Below are 9360 nucleotides of genomic sequence, written 5' to 3'. Positions count from 1 at the left end.
TAATGTCTCAGTTCCAACCCTGGAACCCTTGACTCATTATAGAAGATGGCCAGTTCAGGCTCCATATCCCCCATTACTAGGTGTCTTTGCTAGGGTCATTCTTGTAGAATCCAGGGAGTTTTCACTGCTTTAGGTTTCCACATTGTCCTAAGATGCCTGCTAGTTCTAGTCATCTTTCCCAGTATGCTCACCCTCCAGCTACCCAACCCTGCCTAATCCCTGTTGTTCTCATCCTCACCCATTCCCCAGTCACCTGCAATCATTTATTCTATTTTCCATTCCCAGGGAGATGATTTATGAGTCCTCTGACTAGCCCTCCTTGTTTCTTTGTCTATGGACCACAGCACGATTATCCTTTACTTAATAGCTAATATCCGCCTGCATGCGACGGTGCGTCTGGTAGAAGGAGAAGATGGCGGTGTCCACAGGAGTTAAAGTTCCTCGTAATTTTCGCTTGTTGGAAGAACTTGAAGAAGGACAAAAAGGAGTAGGTGATGGTATGGTTAGCTGGGGCCTTGAAGATGATGAAGACATGACACTTACAAGGTGGACAGGCATGATTATTGGGCCACCAAGGACAAACTATGAAAACAGAATATACAGCCTGAAAGTAGAATGCAGATCTAAATAGCCAGAAGCCCCTCCATCCGTTAGATTTGTAACAAAGATTAATGTGAATGGGATCAATAATTCCAGTGGAATGGTGGATGCACGGAGCATACCAGTATTAGCAAAATGGCAAAATTCCTATAGCATTAAAGTTGTACTTCAAAAGCTAAGATGTCTTATGATATCCAAAGAAAATATGAAGCTTCCACAGCCACCAGAAGGACAGACATACAACTAATTTTAGTGGATCTCAAACTTGTCTTAAATCAACAACCTTCTACTCATGTTAATGTCTTGATTAAGTATCACCCACACATTAAGTAAAAGAATTGCAGCTAGTAAACATGACCTGGACAGTTGTAAGAATATATTTAAGATATGTACACCTATTATGTTTTCAGGTAACAAGAGAGGTGCAGCACAATTTTCCTTTCTCTTCTTAAAAGCACTGTCATTTAAACATGAATCTGAAGCATTCAAAACGGAATTCAGATTGTCAAGACAGAAGCATGGCAAAAGAGTGTCAGATGGCCACGGGAACCTTTGTTTTTTTTTTTTGAAAGTAAAGTCTCAAGAAGGAAGAGCAGAACTGGCAGGCTTTATCCACCATATTTAGAGCTGCAGATGGAATTGTTTAAAGGAGCAGGCATAATGACTAGTCACCAATTGTGTTAATCCTTGAAACGGTGTGGGTGCTGACTACCGTTAGTGTCAAACATAGGTGCAGGATGGTTTTGATACCTGTATTTATAATAAAAAGATGTTTGGCGTTTTGAAAAAATAGCTAATATCCACTTATAAGTAAGCACATGCCACATACATAACTTTTTTTCAGTAGTAGCAATTTGTGTGAGAGTTTGGGTTAGGGTGGGATATAATGAGGATGGGAGGCAGGAGATGGCAGGAACCAGAGTGACCAGCTATATTAATTAAGTATATATTGTTCCCATGGTCTCCCTAGATCCTACAGGAAAAATATCTGTGGGACTTTCCATGATGGTTTGAGTCTAGTATTTATTTCACAGTCCCTGTGACCTGTGAAGCATTGAAAATTGGCATTCATGGGCTGATAAGATGGCTTAATAGGAAAAATTGCTTGCTTGCTGCCAAGCCTGATGACCTGAGCTCGATGTCCAGAACCCAGGGGAGGAAGCAGGGGAACCAAATCTTTTTTTTTGTGTATTTTTTTTTTAATTATTATTAACTTGAGTATTTCTTATATACATTTCGAAAAGTTATTCCTTTCCCTGTTTCCGGCAAACATCCCCTCCCCTCCCTTCCTTATGGGGTGTTCCCCTCCCAACCTCCCCCATTGCTGCCCTCTCCCCAACAGTCTAGTTCACTGGGGTTCAGTCTTAGCAGGACCCAGGGCTTCCCCCATCCACTGGTGCTTTACTAGGATATTCATTGCTTCCTATGACGTCAGAGTCCAGGGTCAGTCCATGTATAGTCTTTGGGTAGTGGCTTAGTCCCTGGAAGCTCTGGTTGGTTGGCATTGCTGTACATATGGGGTCTCGAGCTCCTTCAAGCTCTTCCAGTTCTTTCTCTGATTCCTTCAACGGGGTTCCTGTTCTCAGTTCAGTGGTTTCCTGCTGGCATACGCCTCTGTATTTGCTGTATTCTGGCTGTGTCTCTCAGGAGCGATATGCATTCACATTTTGATCATCCGTCTTGAGTTTCATTTGTTCTAGGCATCTAGGGTAACTCAAGCATTTGGGCTAATAGCCACTTATCAATGAGTACATACCATGTATGTCTTTCTGTGATTGGGTTAGCTCACTCAGGATGATATTTTCCAGTTCCAACCATTTGCCTACGAATTTCATACAGTCATTGTTTTTGATAGCTGAGTAATATTCCATTGTGTAGATGTACCACATTTTCTGTATCCATTCCTCTGTTGAAGGGCATCTGTTCTTTCCAGCTTCTGGCTATTATAAATAAGGCTACGTTGAACATAGTTTTTTTTATATGTTGGGGCATCTTTTGGGTATATGCCCAGAGAGGTATAGCTGGATCCTCAGGCAGTTCAATGTCCAATTTTCTGAGGAACCTCCAGACTGATTTCCAGAATGGTTGTACCAGTCTGCAATCCCACCAACAATGGAGGAGTGTTCCTCTTTCTCAACATCCTCGCCAGCATTTGCTGTCACCTGAGTTTTTAATCTTAGCCATTCTCACTGGTGTGAGGTGAAATCTCAGGGTTGTTTTGATTTGCATTAGGGGGACCAAATCTTATAAGTTGCCTCCTGATTGCCACAGGTGCTCCATAGATGTGCATACTAGAGCAGAATAAATAAAACAAAGAAATGTGAAATATAAATAAACTGGCATTTATGTATGGTAGTTTGGATGCCTAATATCCCCAAGTGGGCTCCCCTATTTGAATATTCAGTCCCTAGTTGGGGTTTTTGCTTGGGGAGGTTTTGGAACTTTTAGAAAGTAGAGACTTGCTGGAAATATTATGTCACTATGGACAGCTCTGAGAATTTATAACCCCCACTCACTTCTAGTATGTTCTCTGTGCTTTCTGTTTGTCCTTGAGGATGTGATCTCCAGCTTCCTGCTCTGGCTGCTTGCTGCCATGTTTCCCTCACCATGATGGACTGTGCCACAGCCAAACTTAACTCCTCATGCTGTAAATTGTTTTAGGTCATGGTATTTTATTACAACAGCAGAAAGTAAGTGATTTATCAGGTTTACTGAGATTAGTAAAAACCTTCTAGGTGAAATCAACATTATTGGTTCATCTATTTACTTTGTTTTTTCCCTAAATAACTGTTACTGCTAGATATACTACCTTGACAAATGCAATCAATGTGATGTGTTGCATGCAATATTCTTTTTTTTTCTTTTCCCACGTGGAGAGATTTAATGAGGTTAGATGAGGAGAGGAGAGGAAAGGCCAGCCCATGAGCACTTGGAGGGAAAGGGGGGGAGGCAGTGTGGCTGGGGAGAGAAGGGACAGGGAAGAGGGGAAGAGCAGGGAAGAACAAAGAGCAAGAGAACAATATTCTTTACTTACTTATAAGATACTTTATATTGGGATGTATATAGGTTGATTGAACTAGCAGAAAATAATTTTATTGTTTTATCACATTCCCCACTACAATACTTACTATGCTTTATTTATTGTATTATTTATTTTCACTGTTATTTCGAATATTTTCCACCAGAAAGTAAAGAAAATGAATGTGCTCAAATTTAATTTTAATTATGTTTTTATTTATTCTTTTACTATTTCTTATGGTGTATTTTTTTATCATATTTGTTTTTTTTTTCACCCAACTCCTCTAAGACTCATCCCAGGTTTTTACCCACCTAACTTCTCTCTCACTCCTTAAGAAAAAAGCAAAAATAAACAAAACATCCTTTATGGTATCCAGTTTTCATCCAAAGATTTCTTTTTGTACTCAAGTTTTTAAAACTGTAGTTCCTCTGAACATATGTCATGTTGGTTGGTCTTCAAGGGGGACTCCTAGCCGCAGGAGCCACTGCTGATTCTATTGCCTGCAGTTGGGACCCTTTCCTCCTACTTAAATGCCTCATCTACCCTCAAAGAGAGGATGCTCCTGGTCTTACTTCAACTTGATATAATAAGGCTGGTTGATATCCATGGGAGGGCTCCCTTTTCTGAAGAGAAATGGAGGACAAATGGATGGTGGGGGAGCAGAGGTAGTGGGGGAAGACTGGGAGGAGAGGAGGAAGAGGAAACTGCAGTTGAGAAGCAAAGTTAATAATTAATAGCAAAAGAAAAAAATACAATTATTTTAACATACAAATATTGTACAACGTTTATATTCTAGTTATTTTAATTTACTTTTAGGAAAAAAAATATTCTTTTGTTTTCAAAATAAAAAATAATAAGGAATTACATATAAACATGTAACATGTAATATGTTTGATTCAGTATTCTGAAAAATGGAGATTAGTGGCAAAACTGTATATTGAACTGGACTGCATGCAAACTGTCCTTGAAATTATGTTAGTATAATTAGATTTTTATTCAATAACATTTTAAAATTAAAATTTATACATTCTATTCTGATTATAGTTTCTCCTCTTTCATCTCCTCATCCTCCCCACCTCTCCACTCTTCCAATCCTATGCCTTTTTTCTCTCTACCTTGATAGAATCCAAATAGGAAAGCAAAATAAACAAACCAGAATTGAAAAAAACAGTGAAAAAGCATAAGAAACACACATATACACACATATGAAAACACAAAATAGGAAAACATAACATACAAGCAAAATACCAGTGAGATTAAAACAAACAAAAATGATAAAGAAAAATGCCCAGACAAAGCAATGTAACATCTTTAATATCACCAGTGTGTTCACTCTGTGTTGGTCAGCTACTTCTGGGCATGTGGCCAGCCCTTAGGTGTGATTTATATATCCAGTGAACCTCCATTGGAGAAAAGTGGTTGCTCCTATGCAAGGGTTGGCAATTGGAGATAGACTCTTGGTTAGGGATAGAAGATCATGCCCATTGCCTCATGTCAGTGCTGGGACCCTGTCTGGCTCAAACCTGTGCAGGTCCTGTGCTTGGAGCCATGGTTTCTGTGAGTTCATATGTGTGTCAGTCCTGTTGTGTCTGCAAAACACCATTTCTTTGGCGCCATCAATCCCCTCTGTCTCTTACAATCTTTCTTCATAATGGTTCTGTGAATCCTAAAGAAAGGGGTTTGATGAAGACATTCTATTTAATTCTGAGTGTTCCAAGGTCTCTTACTCTCCATACATCACCCAATTCTGGGTCTTTGTTCCCATCTACTCCAAGAGCGAGACACTGATCTATGGTTATAAAAGAATGTGACTAGGAGTAATTCTATTATTAGTTTCCTTTAGCAGAACAGAATCATTTGTTTTTCCTCCTATGTCTATAAGCTATCTGGGCGCAGGTTTTTGGCCACTATAGTAGTGCTAGGCATGGAATCCATTTTGTGGAATGGTTTTTGAATTTAATCAGATAGAGTTTGGTTACTGATATAGTGTTTGTGCCACTATTACAGAAGCATAACAGGTAGGAAGGTCATCATTTTAGACTGACTGCTTTGTAGCTGTGTTGGTAGTTGCCTTTCTCCTATGGTAGTATGTAGAGTACTTTCCGGTACCATGAACACTAGTCAGTAGGATTCTAGTTAGGCACCACCTTGAGTTCTCCATGTTCAAAGAAATATGTAAACCTTATTTTCAGCAATAGTATCTTACCACCAGTTTAGGGAGATCATATAATAACCTTGGCAACAGTTTGAGTTGTTTGGGGGTTTCCACGGGGTCCCATTTGGCCAAGAACTCAATTAAATGTAACCCATTTCTGACACTTGGAAGCTTAATTTGGTGACAAAATGTCTAGTTGGGGGCATTGTCTCCCCCATTATTTGAGGAACCCATTTAGATGTGTTCCATGTATGTACTATTTATGCATATATATATACATATATATATATATATATATATAAACTTCTACAGTAGTACATTTTTATATGGCTCTTCAAAAGGCCTTCAGTGTTATCTGTCTTTCTCTGTATTCTCTCCTTCACTCTGCCTTACTTTCCTCTCCATCCCCATATAATTCTCCAGCTCTAGCCTGTCCCTGTCTCTCTATAACTACAAGTCCTACTTTCTCTTCCTTTGCTCCCCCTGGTCCTTTACTCTATACCTAACCTCGGTGTTTTCCTGGATTGTAGCATGCCTATCGAAGGCTTAAAATTAACATCTGCATATGAAAGAATGTGTGCCATATTTGTCTTTTGAGGACTGGGTTATCTCACTCAATGTTGTGATTGCATTGCTAATATCTTTTCATAAATTCAAAAATATTTGAGCATATATTGTATGTCATGTAACATGCAGAAATACTTGGATACAATAGACTACACAAATCAAGAATTACAATATTTTCATTTGGAATGAACGTAAGGAAGAAGAATGTCTTTATCGTTTTGAATATTATATTCTAAATATTATTTGATATTATCTACTTAAACACAACTTTTAAAAATGCATTATGTCAAAAATATCAGAATAAAATTTGGACTTATAATTTTACTGGTTTTTTAAAAATTGCTGCTCTGACAGAGATTTCCGGTCTCCAACCAGAATTCATATATTAACATTTCAGGAAGAATGGAAAACTTGGATCACAGTTACGATATACCAAATAGTAAAATAAATATACACTAGATAAGAATGTTTCTTTGTGGTTTGGCCCACAGAGAAACATTCTCTGGCCAGTCGACAATTACTCTCTTGGTAACTGTGAACTTTTTTTTCTCCATCTGTTCTAGAATGTTTGGCAGGATTGCTAGTCCTATTAGGGAGAAGACAAGAAAGTAGATAGTATTTTGTATGGACTGATATCAGTCTGAGCATGGCAAGTGTTTCTCTCCTCATTCTGTGGATTATAGGACTGTGATCAACAGTTCCACAGGAAAGTGATTGATGTCAGTCCCCTGCATCCCACTTAGTTAAATTTATACCAGTGAAGAAGTTCCACAGAGAAGAAATATGTCCTCAGCACAGTCCTCTTTGTTTGGCTAGTACCACAATAGCTCTGGAAAGACTCCAGCTTAAATTTCCATAGACTTTTCTCTTACTGAGGAAATTGGAGGATATTTCAAATCATGAAAAACCATGAAAATTCGTCTGGCTAATCTTTGGGTATATGTTATCACCTGGCCCAGTTACTGTTTATTTTCATAATTAGAATAAAATTCCACTGGAAAGTTTTCCTAAGCCAGCAGATAACAGCTTAGACCTGAGAACAGAAATTAATGCCCTGTTATTTCTACAGGATTGTTGCTGTTCTTCAGATTGCCAAGTCAAAGCCGAGATGCTTTGTGGCTGAGTTTAATGACTTTATTACAACAGAAGACCACTGCTTGGTGTTGTTTGATCAACATGGAGTCTTGGCAAGGGTCCATTCCTTACGCCTCATTTAAATATATGTGTGTCTAGGCATAGAACTGACACCTCTGGTACCAAGACAGATGCTCAAACGTTTTCAGACTGGTCTGTCTACAGTGTAAGACTCTGTTTTACTAACCAACCAACCAGACAGACAAACATTACATCCTGCTTTGGTAAGTGATGGAAATTAATTAATAATTTGCTTTGCTTCCTGATTATCTTTTAACTATTCCCAATAAGCCATCACACTTGTGGTTTTTAATTAATGTTAGTGAGTTATTTAAAAAAAATGTGGTACCTTTTGTATTATCACAGAAAACCACAGAGAAACTTATAGTCTAATATAATTACCTCTCTACTTTTAGACTTATATTAGCTGCTTAATTCCCACTATGACAGTGGATTATGGTAGGTTTTGTGTCCTTACTAGTAGCACAAACACTTTGATGTGTAGACCCAGAAAGGTAGAATCCCATTGACACTGTTTTATGCTAGATACAGTTTATGTCAACTTCAATTTTACTCCAGACTCATTCAAAAGAACACTTAGAAAGTCTTTTCTTCATACTTAGAAATATAATATCTTAAATAAAGTGTTGTAAGCTGGCCACCAATACTGCAACCAACACAAATTTATGGAAAGTTTCACACTTACATCATTTCCAGAGGACAGAGTCCATTCTTTGGTAACAATTCTTATGATGATATCAGATTAGCTTTTAGTATTAAGTATTTTCTTGAGAAGATAACTTCAATTGAATTATACCCAATACTTTGGTCACGGCAGTGGGAGTATTTAGCTTTAAATATTCTCTTTCTTCATATTCTCAACATTGTAGCATTTGTCTTGTTTAACTAAATTGTAATTATTCCTTTGCCCATCTTTCAGCATACCATGGCCTTATGAAGTAATGAACTAGGCTTACTTGGCTTATCTTGTATCTGTGATATTTACCACAATATGCTTTTGTATCTTGGAATGAGGTCTCTCAATAAGTAATTTGTAAAATGATAATTAAATGAGTGAAGTGATTCTGATGTGAAAGCTTAACATGTTTGCTCTGCTGTGTGAACCTGTAATACAGAAAGCCACAGGAGAAAGATGAGCATGCTTGATTAATCTGGTTCTCATGGCTCCTCAAGGAACTCAAATTAAATAACAGAACAGAACACATGTGAGAACAAAACAGAACCAAATGAAGGAACAGAAGTGGATTTTTGCCACCAATTTCCCCCCTTTGCTAACTATATAGATCATTTTCCAAGACTATGGCAAGATAGATTTCCTTAGAAAGAGCTGATGAGATAGGGAATGTTGCCTGGAAGCCAAGTGTCATATAAATTTGAAAGTAAAGCCTTCGGATTGAAGCAGACATTGTTAGGAGGTTCTGCACATGGCTTCAGAAAATCCCCCAATGTGATCACATAATTCAGGTGAAGGACACCCCAGAAACATTTGTCAGTAGGAATGCTTTTATGGACAGACGGTTGTTCGCTTTGCAAAGAATGGATTAGATATTATAGTCTTGGAAAATGATATGATCGTCAAGAGTAGCATAATGTAATTTTCTTATTTCAAGTGGATACTTTTTCTATACTCTACTGCCTTCTCAAATTTTCTCAGAAATAATAATTAAATTTGGAAGCATGCCTGATTCTCTCCCTTGCATCATTTCAATCATATTCCTAGCTGATGGGGTAAAAGTACCTACTTCATAATAGAAGTTACACCAAAAAGAAAGGATGGTGAGAGACTGGTCTAGGCTACTGAAGACTGAACTCTAGCCTTATGTCTTACACGTTTATACGTTTACTTGTGGCTGAATCATGCATA

General features: G+C 38.0%; 1 pseudogene; it reads left to right on the top strand.

Annotated features, from left to right (window-relative positions):
- Nucleotides 1–394: 394 nt before the first annotated feature.
- On the top strand, nt 395–847 carry LOC116904978 (annotated as a pseudogene).
- The last annotated feature ends 8513 nt before the right edge of the window (nt 848–9360 follow it).

This window comes from Rattus rattus, chromosome 7 (genome assembly GCF_011064425.1).
Source record: "Rattus rattus isolate New Zealand chromosome 7, Rrattus_CSIRO_v1, whole genome shotgun sequence".
In the NCBI taxonomy this organism is placed as follows: Eukaryota; Metazoa; Chordata; class Mammalia; order Rodentia; family Muridae; genus Rattus; species Rattus rattus.
Note: the sequence above shows the minus strand (reverse complement) of the source record. Positions and strands in the feature narration are given on the sequence as shown.